The sequence below is a fragment of the Coregonus lavaretus genome (assembly GCF_964263955.1).
Source record: "Coregonus lavaretus genome assembly, chromosome: 3".
NCBI lineage: Eukaryota > Metazoa > Chordata > Actinopteri > Salmoniformes > Salmonidae > Coregonus > Coregonus lavaretus.
In genome coordinates, this window is record NC_139990.1 from 59,580,278 (window position 1) to 59,597,723 (window position 17,446).

Genomic DNA, 17,446 nt, shown 5'->3' on the forward strand with positions numbered 1-17,446 from the left:
GCTGACGGGCAGATCAGAGGGATTCACGGTGAATGGCGAGCAAAAAACGTTGAAGTCTTTCTCCAGTTCACCAAAAATCTGAAAGCGTTGCTCAAACTCCCATAACAGTCCCATTATTTTATCTTTGAACCGCTTCATGTCTGCCACATGTTGGGTCGCGCACACATTTTTCAGACAGGGGAAGTGAGCTGCATCACCACCGGCAAGTTGCGTCTCCCACAATGACAGCTTCAACTTGAAAGAACGTATGCTGTCATAATACTGCGTGACAACTTTGTTGCGCCCTTGCAGCTGTTTGTTCAAGTTATTCAGGTGCTCTGTAACATCCACCATAAATGCAAGGTCCTGCATCCATTCTGCGGAATGAAATTCTAACACTTGTTTGCCCTTTTCTTCCATGAACTGTTCAATTTCTTCTCGTAAATCAAAGAAACGCCTCAGCACAGCACCTCGGCTTAACCATCTTACCTCAGTGTGGTATGGCAGGCCATAGATGTGGTCTTTCTCTCTGAGAAGGCTGTCAAACTGACGGTGATTCAGGCTTCTGGATCGGATGAAATTAATAGTTTGGATGACCACCTTCATGACGTTATCCATCTTTAATGACTTGCAACACAAAGCCTCCTGGTGCAAAATACAGTGAAAAGTCAAAAAATCACTTCCTCCATTTGCAGATTGCACTTTCTCTCTGAACTTTGTCACAACGCCTGCTTTTTTCCCGATCATTGATGGCGCACCATCTGTAGCCAGGCTGACAGCGCGAGACCAGTCCACTCCGACCCTGTCCAGTGCGCCGACGAGTGCGGTAAAAATATCAGCTGCTGTCGTTGTATCTGTCATCAGCACCAACTCCACGAACTCCTCGTGACGGTCAATGTGTCATCAACTCCGCGGATGAAAATGGCCAGTTGTGCAACATCTGTAATGTCCGTGCTTTCATCAATTGCAACCGAAAACGCAATAAATGACTTTACTTTTTGCTTCAACTGGCTGTCCAAATCCACTGAAAGATCGGAAATCCTGTCTGCAACTGTGTTTCTTGTCAGGCTGATATTTGCAAAAGCCTGCCGCTTTTCAGGGCACACAATCTCCGCTGCCTTCATCATGCATGTTTTTACAAATTCACCTTCACTAAATGGTTTTGAAGCCACTGCGATTTCATTAGCAATGAGGTAGCTAGCTTTCACTGCAGCGTCACTGATGTCTCGGCTGTGAGTAAACACAGACTGCTGTTTCTTCAGACCCGCCAACAGTTCATTCACCTTCTCTCTTCTCCGCTGTCCTTGAAAGTTGTCATATTTGTCGGCATGAAGACTCACATAGTGGTGACGAAGGTTATATTCTTTCAGCACTGCAACATGCTGTGAACACACCAAACATACAGCTTTCCCATTCAATTCCGTGAATAAATAGGAGGATGACCATTTTTCTTGGAACACTCAGCACTCTGTGTCAACTTTTCTCTTTTTTGACAGAGACATATTGGGGCAATGAGGGTGCCAAAGCACATAATGTTAAAAGTAGAAGCCGTAATAAATATCGCGGGCAAAACAAAGTAGCTCATTGGCTGCACGTGCTTGACCTACTTGCTCTGCCCCGGTATAAACAGTTAGCTTGCTTAACACAATTGCTATTGCGCCATCCAGTGGACGCAATTGGAACAGCAGTTTGGTTTATTGAAAAATTGCAGCGCATTTTTATACTTTACAAAATCATCTCGCGGGCCGGATTAAACCCGTTTGCGGGCCTGATCCGGCCCGCGGGCCGGACGTTTGACACCCCTGGCGTAGTGTGTTACCAATTGTTTTCTTGGTGACTATGGTCCCAGCTGCCTTGAGATCATTGACAAGATCCTCCCGTGTAGTTCTGGGCTGATTCCTCACCGTTCCCATTGATCATTGCAACTCCACGAGGTGAGATCTTGCATGGAGCCCCAGGCCGAGGGAGATTGACAGTTCTTTTGTGTTTCTTCCATTTTCGAATAATCGCACCAACTGTTGTCACCTTCTCTCCAAGCTGCTTGGTGATGGTCTTGTAGCCCATTCCAGTCTTGTGTAGGTCTACAATCTTGTCCCTGACATCCTTGGAGAGCTCTTTGGTCTTGGCCATGGTGGAGAGTTTGGAATCTGATTGATTGATTGCTTCTGTGGACAGGTGTCTTTTATACAGGTAACAAACTGAGATTAGGAGCACTCCCTTTAAGAGTGTGCTCCTAATCTCAGCTCGTTACCTGTATAAAAGACACCTGGGAGCCAGACATCTTTCTGATTGAGAGGGGGTCAAATACTTATTTCCCTCATTCTAATGCAAATCAATTTATAACATTTTTGACATACGTTTTTATGGATTTTTTTGTTGTTATTCTGTCTCTCACTGTTCAAATAAACCTACCATTAAAATTATAGACTGATCATTTCTTTGTCAGTGGGCAAACGTACAAAATCAGCAGGGGATCAAATACTTTTTCCCCTCACTGTACTTTGTGCATGACACAAGTAATTTTTCCAACAATTGTTTACAGACAGATTATTTCACTTCATCACAATAATTCACTGCATCACAATTCCAGTGGGTCAGAAGTGTACATACACTAAGTTCACTGTGCCTTTAAACAGCTTTGAAAATTCCAGAAAATGATGTCATGGCTTTAGAAGCTTCTGATAGGCTAATTGACATCATTTGAGTCAATTGGAAGTGTACCTGTGGATGTATTTTAAGGCCTACCTTCAAACTCAGTGCCTCTTTGCTTGACATCATGGGGAAAATCAAAAGAAATCATCCAAGACCTCAGAAAAAAATTTGTAGACCTCCACAAGTCTGGTTCATCCTTGGGAGCAATTTCCAAACGCCTGAAGGTACCACGTTCATCTGTACAAACAATAGTACGCAAGTATAAACACCATGGGACCACGCAGCCGTCATACCGCTCAGGAAGGAGACGTGTTCTGTCTCCTAGAGATTAACGTACTTTGGTGCGAAAAGTGCAAATCAATCCCAGAACAACAGCAAAGGACCTTGTGAAGATGCTGGAGGAAACAGGTACAAAAGTATATATATCCACAGTAAAACGAGTCCTATATCGACATAACCTGAAAGGCCGCTCAGCAAGGAAGAAGCCACTGCTCCAAAACCAGACTACGGTTTGCAACTGCACATTGGGACAAAGATTGTACTTTTTGGAGAAATGTCCTCTGGTCTGATGAAACAAAAATAGAACTGTTTGGCCATAATGACCATCGTTATGTTTGGAGGAAAAAGGGGGTCACTTGCAAGCCGAAGAACACCATCCCAACCGTGAAGCACGGGGGTGGCAGCATCATGCTGTGGGGGTGCTTTGCTGCAGGAGGGACTGGTGCACTTCACAAAATAGATGGCATCATGAGGAAGGAAATGAATGTGGATATTTGAAGCAACATCTCAAGACATCAGTCAGGAAGTTAAAGCTTGGTCGCAAATGGGTCTTCCAAATGGACAATGACCCCAAGCATACTTCCAAAGTTGTGGCAAAATGGCTTAAGGACAACAAAGTCAAGGTATTGGAGTGGCCATCACAAAGCCCTGACCTCAATCCTATAGAAAATGTGTGGGCAGAACTGAAAAAGCATGTGCGAGCAAGGAGGCCTACAAACCTGACTCAGATACACCAGCTCTGTCAGGAGGAATGGGCCAAAATTCACCCAACTTATTGTGGGAAGCTTGTGGAAGGCTACCCGAAACGTTTGTCCCAAGTTAAACAATTTAAAGGCAACGCTACCAAATACTAATTGAATGTGATGAAAGAAATAAAAGCTTAAATAAATCATTCTCTCTACTAATATTCTGACATTTCACATTCTTAAAATAAAGTGGTGATCCTAACTGACCTAAGACAGGGAATTTTTACTAGGATTAAATGTCAGGAATTGTGAAAAACTGAGTTTAAATATATTTGGCTAAGGTGTATGTTTGACACTTTATGTGGCTGGAGGATTTTAGAGATTACTTTGTATAATATTAGTGTGTGTGGGTGTGTGCGTGGCTACTGCATTCAGTGTGTGTCTCTGCTCCCAGTGTGTGTAGGCAGTCTATTTGACTTGATGAGCCAGGCTTTGTATTAGGCAGGTTGAGCTGCAGGGGGAATTTTGTAACAGTTGACCTGTTCCACTGAGTCATTTGTGTAGAGGAGGAGAGAGTGAAAGAGAAAGAGAGAGGAGGAGAGAAAAAAGGGGAGGGAGGGAGAAGGGGCACAAGTGGTTGGGGTGATTGGTGAGAGATTCACATTTACATTTTAGTCATTTAGCAGACGCTCTTATCCAGAGCGACTTACAGGAGCAATTAGGGTTAAGTGCCTTGCTCAAGGGCACATTTACGTCATTTAGCAGACGCTCTTATCCAGAGCGACTACAAATTGGTGCATTCACCCTATAGCCAGTGGGATAACCACTTTACAATTATATATATATATTTTTTTTTTTGTCATAATTTTTTTTTTTAAATTTTTTTTTTTTTTGGGGGGGAGGGGTAGAAGGATTACTTTATCCTATCCCAGGTGTTCCTTAAAGAGGTGGGGTTTCAAATGTCTCCGGAAGGTGGTGAGTGACTCCGCTGTCCTGGCGTCGTGAGGGAGCTTGTTCCACCATTGGGGTGCCAGAGCAGCGAACAGTTTTGACTGGGCTGAGCGGGAACTATGCTTCCGCAGAGGAAGGGGAGCCAGCAGGCCAGAGGTGGATGAACGCAATGCCCTCGTTTGGGTGTAGGGACTGATCAGAGCCTGAAGGTACGGAGGTGCCGTTCCCCTCACTGCTCCACTGCTCCATAGGCAAGCACCATGGTCTTGTAACGGATGCGAGCTTCAACTGGAAGCCAGTGGAGTGTGCGGAGGAGGGGGGTGACGTGAGAGAACTTGGGAAGGTTGAACACCAGACGGGCTGCGGCATTCTGGATGAGTTGTAGGGGTTTAATGGCACAGGCAGGGAGCCCAGCCAACAGCGAGTTGCAGTAATCCAGACGGGAGATGACAAGTGCCTGGATTAGGACCTGTGCCGCTTCCTGTGTAAGGCAGGGTCGTACTCTCCGAATGTTGTAGAGCATGAACCTGCAGGATCGGGTCACCGCCTTGATGTTAGCGGAGAACGACAGGGTGTTGTCCAGGGTCACGCCAAGGCTCTTCGCACTCTGGGAGGAGGACACAACGGAGTTGTCAACTGTGATGGCGAGATCATGGAACGGGCAGTCCTTCCCCGGGAGGAAGAGCAGCTCCGTCTTGCCAGGGTTCAGCTTGAGGTGGTGATCCGTCATCCATACTGATATGTCGGCCAGACATGCAGAGATGCGATTCGCCACCTGGTTATCAGAAGGGGGAAAGGAGAAGATTAGTTGTGTATCGTCAGCGTAGCAATGATAGGAGAGGCCATGTGAGGATATGACAGAGCCAAGTGACTTGGTGTATAGGGAGAAAAGGAGAGGGCCTAGAACTGAGCCCTGGGGGACACCAGTGGTGAGAGCACGTGGTGCGGAGACAGCTTCTCGCCACGCCACTTGGTAGGAGCGACCGGTCAGGTAGGACGCAATCCAGGAGTGAGCCGCGCCGGAGATGCCCAGCTCGGAGAGGGTGGAGAGGAGGATCTGATGGTTCACTGTATCAAAGGCAGCAGACAGGTCTAGAAGGACAAGAGCAGAGGAGAGAGAGTTAGCTTTAGCAGTGCGGAGAGCCTCCGTGACACAGAGAAGAGCAGTCTCAGTTGAATGACCAGTCCTGAAACCTGACTGGTTTGGATCAAGAAGGTCATTCTGAGAGAGATAGCAAGAGAGTTGGCTAAAGACGGCACGCTCAATAGTTTTGGAAAGAAAAGAAAGAAGGGATACTGGTCTGTAGTTGTTGACATCAGTGGGATCGAGTGTTGGTTTTTTGAGAAGGGGTGCAACTCTCGCTCTCTTGAAGACGGAAGGGACATGGCCAGCGGTCAAGGATGAGTTGATCAGCGAAGTGAGGTAGGGGAGAAGGTCACCGGAGATGGTCTGGAGAAGAGAGGAGGGGATGGGGTCAAGCGGGCAGGTTGTTGGGCGGCCTGCAGTCACTAGTCGCAAGATTTTATCTGGAGAGAGAGGGGAGAAAGAAGTCAAAGCATAGGGTAGGGCAGTGTGAGCAGGACCAGCAGTGTCATTAGACTTAACAAACGAGGATCGGATGTCGTCAACCTTCTTTTCAAAGTGGTTGACAAAGTCATCCACAGAGAGGGAGGAGGAGGGGAGGAGGGGAGGAGGGAGGAGGGGGGGGGGGGGGGGGGGGGATTCAGCAGTGAGGAGAATGTGGCAAAGAGCTTCCTAGGGTTAGAGGCAGATGCTTGGAATTTAGAGTGGTAGAAAGTGGCCTTAGCAGCAGAAACAGATGAAGAAAATGTAGAGAGGAGGGAGTGAAAAGATGCCAGGTCGGCAGGGAGTTTAGTTTTCTTCCATTTCCGCTCAGCTGCCCGGAGCTCTGTTCTGTGAGCTCGCAATGAGTCATCAAGCCACGGAGCTGGAGGGGAGGACCGAGCCAGCCGGGAGGATAGGGGACACAGGGAGTCAAAGGATGCAGAAAGGGAGGAGAGGAGGGTTGAGGAGGCAGAATCAGGAGATTGGAGGGAGAAGGATTGAGCAGAGGGAAGAGATGATAGGATGGAAGAGGAGAGAGTAGTGGGAGAGAGAGAGCGAAGGTTGCGGCGGCGCGTTACCATCTGTGTAGGGGCAGAGTGAGTAGTGTTGGAGGAGAGCGAGAGAGAAAAGGATACAAAGTAGTGGTCGGAGACATGGAGGGGAGTTGCAGTGAGATTAGTAGAAGAGCAACATCTAGTACAGATGAAGTCAAGCGTATTGCCTGCCTTGTGAGTGGGGGGGGATGGTGAGAGGGTGAGGTCAAAAGAGGAGAGGAGTGGAAAGAAGGAGGCAGAGAGAAATGAGTCAAATGTAGACGTAGGGAGGTTGAAATCCCCCAAAACTGTGAAGGGTGAGCCATCCTCAGGAAAGGAACTTATCAAGGCGTCAAGCTCATTGATGAACTCTCCAAGGGAACCTGGAGGGCGATAGATGACAAGGATATTAAGCTTAAATGGGCTAGTGACTGTGACAGCGTGGAATTCAAATGAGGAGATAGACAGATGGGTTAGGGGAAAAATTGAGAATGACCACTTGGGAGAGATGAGGATTCCTGTGCCACCACCCCTCTGACCAGATGCTCTCGGGGTATGCGAGAACACATGGTCAGACGAGGAGAGAGCAGTAGGAGTAGCAGTGTTTTCAGTGGTAATCCATGTTTCCGTCAGCGCCAGGAAGTCGAGGGACTGGAGGGTAGCATAGGCTGGGATGAAGTCAGCCTTGTTGGCGGCAGAACGGCAGTTCCAGAGGCTGCCTGAGACCTGGAACTCCAGGTGTGTGGTGCGTGCAGGGACCACCAGGTTAGAGAGGCAGCAGCCACGCGGTGTGAGGCGTTTGTGTAGCCTGTGCGGAGAGGAGAGAACAGGGATAGGCAGAGGCATAGTTGACAGGCTGCAGCAGATGGCTACAATAATGCAGAGGAGATCGGAATGAAATGAACTAAACATCTGGGAAAGGAGAGAGCAGGCCTCCCTCACCAAAAAAAAAATATATATATATATATATAACTCTCCCAACTTCCACCTCAGAAACTATAATTGTTTCACTGAACCACCCGAGTAAAACTCTCCCAACTTCCACTTTAGAAATTAGAATTGTTGTAAACTACAGCAGACTGTTATCAGTAGCTGTAATTAAGTACAGCAGCTACCAACCACCTAACGTTAATGCCTCGGATGAGGTTAGAAAAACAGCTAAATGGTAGCAGCTAGCTGGCTCAATCACAGGTACTCTTAAGCATGAAATAACATTGGAAACAATTAACCACAGTTGCAAAAAGTTACCAGTAGCTACCCGCTAGCTAGCTAGCTAGCTTTGTTGGTCCAAGTAGTGGGTAAGCTAGCCTCGTGCTTCGCCGGGGTCTGCCGAATACAATACTTACCTACAATAATTACCTACAATAACCTTCAATAACTACCTGAGTAAGCTACCTATAATACCAAACTACAATACCTACCTACAATCTAAATACATGGTTTAAGCTTAACTCAACACCATATAAGAAGCCAAGCTTACCTTTCATAACGCAGCAATGATTAAACGTTGGGTAGCTAGCACAAAGATATTGTATTTAGCTACCACAGTACAGCCAGCTGGTAGTGTTGGCTGGCTAGCAATGGCTGCTGTGTTGACTTTGTTTGAAAAACGGCGTCGCTGCGAACGAATGTAGCTGGCTAAAAGGATATTGTTTTTAGTTGCTACCGTTGCTAATAGCTACTCGCCAGCTAATCCAGGAGGTGAGTTAGCTAGCTAGCTTTGTGCTACACCCGGCACCGCCGAATACAAAAGTAACCTACAATAACTACACAACAGCTACCCACAACAGCCCACGATGCCTACCTATACTACTTAATAATATACAGCCCACGATGCCTACCTATAATACCTAACTACAATCTAAATACATAGTTTAAGCCTTACTCGACAAAGCCCAAGCTATGTATAAAGCCAAACTGGCAGACTGCAATCAGTAGCCGTAATTAAGTACAGCAGCTACCAACCACCTAACGTTAATGATAATGAGGTTAGAAAAACAGCTGAATGGTGACGGCTAGCTGGCTCAATCACAGGTACTATTAAGCGTGAAATAACATTGGAAACAATTAACCACTGTTGCTAAAAGTTACCAGTAGCTACCCGCTAGCTAGCTAGCTAGCTTTGTTGGTCCAAGTAGTGGGTAAGCTAGCCTCGTGCTTCGCCGGGGTCCGCCGAATACAGTCCTTACCTACAATAATTACCTACAATAACCTACAATAACTACCTGAGTAAACTACCTATAATACCTAACTACAATACCTACCTACAATCTAAATACATGGTTTAAGCTTTACTCAACACCATATAAGAAGCCAAGCTTACCTCCTGCTAGAGAAAACACAACCTCTCCCGACCACCGTACAGGACCATTCACCGTACAGGACCAATTCTAATTGATTAGTGATTATAATTCTATGGTTCTGTCCATCCAACATGGGGGCTTCTGATGCCTCAGTCTACCGTCACATAGCAGAGAACTGAGAGCCTGTATATCGTTGGGAATATCTTTCCATTATGTTAACGTTTTACTGACTCAACACAAAGAGCATGCTTTGGCACAACAACACAAGCTACAAAAGAACAGTGCATTTATCAAAAGCTCCACTACAAGTGTGTGAGAGTTCCTTGGTTCTGAAAAGGCATCGCTTCTGTTCTGTTCTGTTCTGTTCTGAGGTGAGTGCAGATGAAAAGCGATGGAGGAGAAAAACCGGGAGGGGAAAAGAAAGAGAGAACAACAGCTGGAAGAGCCTGAGGGAGCAGAGATGACACTGCCTCTATCCCTCCCTCCTTCATTCCTTCCCTCCTTCCTTGTCCTTCATCCATGGGCCCTGAGCCTGTCTATAGCCCCACTCCTCATTTCTCTCTCTCTCTCTCTCTCTCTCTCTCTCTCTCTCTCTCTCTCTCTCTCTCTCTCTCTCTCTCTCTCTCTCTCTCTCAACCTTAAAGGTCAAAAGCATGATGGGATGAGGAGGGCTTTTAAAATGCAACAAGAAAAACTCCTTTATGGAAATGCTGCTGGAGCTTTTGTCTGGGAGTTGTGTGTGTCTTTGTCAGAGCGTGTGTGTGGTTTTATTACTACTGTGAGTTGAACCCTCTGCTGACATCATACTAATATCCACAGAGACTAGTTTCACTGGGCTCTCTGCAACTTGAGGTGCTGTACAATAACCAGGCCTATAGCCGGTCTCTGAGGCTACGTCTCCATGCCTGTCCCCTATAGCTCTGGCTGTCCAGTCCACCCGGTGTCCCCTATTGCCCCATGTCTCCTCCTCTCCCTCTCCACCCTCCTCACCCATCATCTCCACCCTCCTCATCCCTCCTCACACCCTCCTCCCTCCATCCCTCCTGTCTCTATTTGTGGTAGGAATGTTTTTGTACAGTACAGTGATGACAACCAGGGTCATAGCTAGCCTGCCACCACGTCCAGCGGTGGAGCTGCGAGACACACATTTTACAGCAAAAGGATTCATCAATGTTGACATTCAGCCTTATGAATAATATTCATGATCCAAACAGCAGAGGCATGTCGCACACAAGCGTGTACACACACACACACACACACACACACACACACACACACACACACACACACACACACACACATACACACACGCTTCTGCAGGCGGTGGGGAGTGCATGTCACAGCCAAGGCATATACACACACAAGTTGCTGGTCGCTAGAGATGTTCTTCCACTATACAATAGAAGACTGTAGATCTGTAGACCGATAGATGAATTATTGGACTCATATAACCTCTGTTCTCTTTAATTCTGTATTCTGAAAGACTTTACCCCCAGTGTTTTATTTAATTCATATTTTTAATCAGCCAGACATTTTGGAATTCTTATTTCAGTCATATTTTCCCTCCGTTTTCAGTAACACGCCTCTCCTTCAGGCATTGGACCTGTGTTAAGTCTATGCTGGTATGATGTCAGTCATTTTTTAAAGGAGCTAGAGGTTTATTGTTGTGTATTGAAAAGAGAACAAATTAGTTAAAGAGTGAGTGAAGATAATGAGATGATGGGTTTCGGTGCAGGTTAACATTCCTTGGTGTCATATAGCAGAGGGTGAAGGGAGAGTCTCTCTGTCAAACGGGTTGGTGGCATTTTATTTGTGACAGTGGACACTGTTGTCTATGGCATGTATGCTAAGTCAACCAGCCTAATGTTGCTTAATGGTCTAATGACTGGTGTGTTTCAGAGGAAGTGGTTGAGCTTTTATCTCGGCTAGTGAGTCAGACAGTCAGGTTCCTGTCACACTGTGGCTACCTGGCTGCTGCTACCTGCTATACATTTCTGTCACCTGCTAGACAGTTCTGTCACCTGCTAGACAGTTCTGTCACCTGCTAGACAGTTCTGTCACCTGCTAGACAGTTCTGTCACCTGCTAGACAGTTCTGTTACCTGCTAGACAGTTCTGTCACCTAGAGGAAACACTGATGATGGACCTGATACAGGTGTCTCAGAGACCGGTGTGTGTTGGTCCCCTCCAGTTGAGCTGGTAGAGCACAGACAGATGGATCTGATACAGGTCTAACCGGTGTGTGTGTGCGCGGGTGGAGGGGGGGTGTAGACACATCTATCTGATACCGCAGTGTGTGTCGCCTGCAGTAAGTGTTGAACGTGAACAAGCCATTGATAGATTACACAGAGAACAATGACATATCTGCTCCTGTTCAGGTGACTGCTATTGTGTACACAGCAGGATTGGGATCAATTCCGTTTCAACGCAGTCAATCCAGGAAGTGAACTGAAATGCAAGAACTGCAAACTTCTCATAGAAAATGGATGGAAACTTTTCAATGATTAAATTGAAATGGAAGTTACCCCAACCCTGGTACACAGACCAAAAGAAAGTTGAGCGTTGTGAGATATTGAGAACAGACAGAATACCGGCCCAGGCGAAGACAGTTGGAGTAGAAAGGAAGTCACTGCCCATCTAGGTGTGTAATAGCTGCTATTTCTGCCTCATCCTTCAGAATGAGTAGCTTCCATTCCCTTAGCAGCAGATCAAAAGCACTCACATCAGCTCTGTTCCATCCTTCTGACTCTGTGTTACACAGGTACCTTCCTTCTCCACACACACTCCTGTCTCTCCGTGTGTGTGTTCCCGCTCCTCTCGCCGTGTCTAACGCAGTCTGACACACACTTGTGCAGATGCGTACACACACACTAGTTCAGGAGGATTGGGCTGGTGTAAAACTGCCAAGAAATCAATGCAACAGCACCTCTCTTCCCCTCTCGCCCTCTTCTCCCTTCGTCCTCTCTCTTCCACTCTCTTCCTGTCTCCCCCTCTTCCACTCTCTTCCTCTCCCCCTCTTCCACTCTCTTCCTGTCTCCCCCTCTTCCACTCTCTTCCTGTCTCTCCCTCTTCCACTCTCTTCCTGTCTCCCCCTCTTCCACTCTCTTCCTGTCTCCCCCTCTTCCACTCTCTTCCTGTCTCCCCCTCTTCCACTCTCTTCTGTCCTCTGAGCTCTATATTAAATATGTAGAGCCCTGTGCTGTGCTGGGTGTTTAAGGGGTTGTGTAATGTGGACCAGTATAAGAGGCTGAGGGTATGTAGTGTCTCCTCAGGGAACACTGATATGACTCCCCTCAACACAGCTCTGAATGACTGGTGTGTGTATACATAAGCACAATGAGGAGTGTAGTGTCTTACTGTAGACACACACACACACACACACAATGACTTAGTGTGCGCTGGTAAACACTTAAATTGACTGGCATGCACACACACACTGACTAGTGTCTACAGTAAAATCCATCATAATGTGCACTCAGAGATGAGGATGCTGCTCACATTAGAGATGGAATGAATGAAATGCAGTGTGCATCGCAGCTGCAAGATTGTGTGTGTGCATGTAAGGAGGGATTGTGTTGGGGTAATTTCTGCACCATTGGTGTGCGTGGCCAAAGAGCTCTAATTGAATGTCTTCTGATCATAGGGAATTGTAGCTGAGGAACGCTCAACTCTGTTCTCTTATATCTAGGCGGAGTTGAGTTTTGATAACTGGTCACACGATTTGCCAGCAACAACTGAGTCACCCTCAGCCGATTCTTGTAAAAATGTCAATTCTGAAAATGCATACATGTACCTATGTTTGTCCTGTACAACTGAGGTCCTTCCGCAGGGTGCTGAAATTTATACTTTTAATACAAACTTTTAGCGAATACAACCACCAACTTTTTCCTCATTTGTGTTGCTCAACTGGAGATGTAGCGGCCTTGACGTACTACGTAAACTGAGATTCAATTGGCACAAGCACATTCAGCAACACAAATTAGGAAAAAGTCAGTGGTTGTATTCGATAAGGTTTTATTAAAAGTATGAATTTCTGCACCTCGCTGAAGATTCGCGGTTGTGTGTGTGTGTTGTACAAAACATTAGGAACACCTTCCTAATATTGAGTTGCACCCCATTTTGCCCTCAGAACAGCCTCAATTCATTGAGGCATGGACTCTGCAAGGTGTCGAAGCTTTCCACAGGGATGCTGGCCCATGGTGACTCCAATGCTTCCTACAGTTGTGTCAAGTTGTCTGCATGTCCTTTGGGTGGTGGACCATTCTTGATACACAGGGGAAACTGTTGAGCGTGAAAAACCCAGCAGCGTTGCAGTTCTTGACACACTCAAACCACCTACTACCATACACCGTTCAAAGGCACTTAAATATTTTGTCTTGCCCATTCACCCGCTGAATGACACACATATGCAATCCATGTCTCAAGGCTTAAAAATCCTTATTTAACCTGTCTCCTCCCCTTCATCTACACTGATTGAAGTGGATTTAACAAGTGACATCAATAAGGGATCATAGCTTTCACCTGTTCAGTCTGTCATGGATAGAGCAGGTGTTCCTAATCTTTTGTACACTCAGTGTGTGTGTGTGTCTTTCTGTATTGTGTTGACTGTCATGTTGAGCGTCATTGTAGCGTGCAACCAGTGTTTGTGTCATGTCTTTCAAGCAGGGCTGGCCTGGTGTTCTACTCTGCACCAAGTGTCCTTCACTGGTAGTTATTGATTACCTCACACACTCTGCTCTGCTCCTCGCCCACAGCAATGTATTTATGTTCACTCACCCACTTTATACTTTGCTGTTGCTACTGAACTGTCTATCTCTGACACACATACACACACACACGCTGAGAGGTGGGAGAGATGGAGGAGCGTGATATTGCTAACTGTATATTGAGATATTCCGATAAATTGTGACATAAAAATGATTATCTGAGAGAGACAGACAGTGAGATCAGATGGGCTGTCTTGATGCAGTGTGTCGTATTAGATGGTGGATGAAGGATGAATTCATTATGTGTGCTCATGGGGTTGTCTGTGTGGAGGATATTGTTGGTAATGCCTTGTGATGCATGTAAAGCAGTTTGATATTCTTAATCTGTGACATGCAGGGGTGGGTGTGCATGTGGAAATGTGACTATTAGCATCCATATGCATACATTATGTGTGTGTGTGTGTCAGCCTGTATGATTGTGCATGTGTTTTTGTAACATATACTAAATGTGTGCATGCGTTTGTAGTGTGCCATGTGTAATATTACATTGTTAAGGATAGACTGCCACTGTGAAGAGCACATCTATAGCAACACCATAGTAGGTGGTAGTGACTTCCATCACAGGAGGCTGCTGAGGGGAGAATGGCTCATAATAATGGCCGGAACGGAGCAAATGGAATGGCATCAAACACATTGATACCATTCCACTGATTCCGCTCTAGTCGTTACCACAAGCCCCAATTAAGGTGCCATCGACGTCCTGTGACTTCCATGTGTGATCAGCACAAGGCTCCCACAACCTCCAACACTTCCCAGGGAACACAGTAGATGTAGATGTGAGAGGAACTGTACTTAACTGTGGGTCTAGTTTGCATTGTGATTCCACACCCATATGTCCACAGGCCCATTAGATGTCCATGCAAATAACGTGCGCATGCTTGAATGTGTATGTTACTTGCGCTGTAACCCTGCATAATCAACAACAAACTAAACCTAGCCACGGAAGTCCTTTTTTCGACAAACAAAATCAACCCTCATTGCCTATTCTATTCTATTGTTTATATGCCCAATAGTTCCCCATGGCAGAGGAGAATTGTCTTAATGAGAGTTTTAAATCCGAATGCAGCGCTAGAGCCGGGCCTGTGCAGTTCTGGCTGTGCGGATTCTCTTGAGGGGCATAGGATGAAAGGGGGAGAGAATGCAACTGGAGAGCAGGGCCATTACGGCTCCCTGTTCTGTTAATCAGTCTCTTATGAGAGGTATTCTACTGGAGACAGCCCCCAATTAGCCTACTGCTGTGGCCGAGAGGATACATCTCAATAGTCTGACGTCATCTCCTCTCTTTCCTCCATCTCTACTGACGTTGAACAACTATAGCTACAGGTGATATTACATTCCAGGAAGGCATCCTCCTCTATCGCTTTGATCTAACCCAGTCTCACCTGAGACTAGTACAGATGACATTTCAGAACATCTCTTTTTATGTGTTAGTAGAGGAAACAGTAGTGTAAATGTTAGTTTGTCTCACCTCAATCCCCTCTCAGTACGAGGCTGCGCTCTGGCTGGGATCCCTCTGTGCATGGCTGAGTAGTGCTCCAGTACTTAATGAAGTGGACATTCTCCCAGGCAGAAGGTCACAGGGCAGGTAAACAAACCAACGGGTGACAGACCAGGCCCCAGGGAGGGAGGGGGAGGTTAGGGACAGTTCACATTATGATACACTAGCTAACTGAGGTGACCTGGGTTCTTATAATACAACTCATAGTTATCCAGACTGGACTGTGTGTGTGGCACATGTACATACGTGTGTGTGAATGCCTTGTTATGGACCTGCCAGCTGCAACCTGTGTATGTTCTCTCTGTTGCTGAGATGAACAGGTATTTGGTGTGGTCGTGGGTTGGTGTGTATCGCCTTTGGACTACTACAGCTTGCCTAGTCCTATTCCTACCCCTAGTACTCCTTCTTAGCTGGACTGGACAGCTACATTTGGCTAATGCAGCAGGCCTGCTCCGTGCTGGCTGGACCCAGCCACCTCTGTACCAGTGTAAAGTGGACCGTAAATATTGACGCAGAGACAGCGAGAGGGGAGCCACGAGCTTGTCAGAGAGAGGGTATGAGGGAGAGCGAGAGAGATATCCTGCCTTCTCCCAGGGCGCCTGTCTGTGCCTTAATGCACTATGGCAGGGAGCACACTGTCTCCCTGCAGAGAGAGGGGGAGATCAACGTCAAACACTCACACACCCACACTCAATCGTATGCATACACACTCAGTCTTTCCTGCTGTTAGACACACACACACACAGAGGCTTGGTGTCCCTGACATCCGTTTAATCCCAGACAGTGTAAATGCATGGGGCCAGCTCTGGAATCACACTAGATTAATACTGGGCCTGTCTGACAGACTACAGCTTCAGTACAGCACCAGGCCCAGGCAGGCAGTAGCCAACAGCAGGGGACTGTAGGCAACAGGATTCCACATAGTAGTGGTGGTGGGTGGGTGGTAGTTATATTGTGTATAGTGTTTAGTAGCAGTAATATAAGACTAGCATACTTGAAGAGGCATTTCCCAAAGTGATCTGAATTCCTCTACATTACCCCGTCTCTCCCACTCTCTTCTATTTCCCCTAATCATCCACTATTCTCTCTATCACTGTATGCCCTTCTCTCTCTCTCTTGCTTTCTCTTTCTCCCCCCCCTCACCCACACACACACCTCCAATCTGTGTGATTATGTATGCGGCAGCTGGTTACCAGGATACAGGGTCGCTAGGGTGCGAGTTGTGTGTGTCGGGCTGAATGGATGTTGGTAATGTAACCCTGTTAAGCCTTTAGGATCTAAGGGATAGGCTTCTCCTCTCCCTGACTGAGCAAAGGCATTACTTTAGCTCTCTCTTTATCCTAATCTTTATCTCTATCAATGCTGATCAATCTGTCTAGACCTAATCTGTATTCCCGTCATCTGGGATCAATGTAACCGTGTTTGAGCTTCAACGGACACATAAGACAATCTTAAAAAGTAAACAAAAAACAATACAGGTGGATTTTATGATCAGCAACAATAGGATTGTTTGGCCAACGATCAATGCCTTTAATCTGTTTGGGTCAGGTAACAGCAGGTAGCACCGAGAGAGGTCAGCAGGCAGCTCGTAGAGAGAGGTCAGCAGGCAGCTCGTAGAGAGAGGTCAGCAGGCAGCTCGTAGAGAGAGGTCAGCAGGCAGCTCGTAGAGAGAGGTAGGTCAATGACTTTTATAGCTGAGGTATAATAAACGTATAGATCTGGGAGCAGAGATGGCTCAAAGGCGTGTGTGTGTGTGTGTGTGTGTGTGTGTGTGAGGTCAGGGAGGGTAATAAAACAGGCTGATCTCTGCTCGTTAGGAGATTAAAGATGCAGAGCTGGAGATACAGATTTGGGCTGCCGTATTACAGAGAGCTAAACAAGCGTTTCCCAAACGACAGCGGCAGTGGAGGATAGCAGGATGGGATAAGGGAGAGGCAGGGGTAAGTGCAGCATAGTGCAGCTAGGACCCAGGTCAGCCAGCAGAGGTCAGATGAGTCCTATGGGCCTGTATGGATGGCTGGGGAAGCATGTTAACCTTAATCCCAGTTGGGAGAGGCAGACAGGTAGCACCGAGAGAGGTAAGCAGGCAAGCAGCACCGAGAGAGGTAAGCAGGCAACTCGTAGAGAGAGATAGGCTGGCAGCAAAGAGAGAGAGGCAAGCAGGCAGCACAGAGAGCGAGGCAAGCAGGCAGCTCGTAGAGAGAGATAGGCTGGCAGCACAGAGAGAGAGGCA

General features: G+C 46.8%; 1 protein-coding gene across 2 annotated transcripts in view; it reads left to right on the plus strand.

The window, feature by feature from the left end:
- LOC311111090 (poliovirus receptor homolog) overlaps positions 1 to 17,446 on the plus strand; it is an 80,920-nt gene that overhangs the window by 58,135 nt on the left and 5,339 nt on the right. The gene's annotated exons all lie outside the window — the stretch shown is intronic.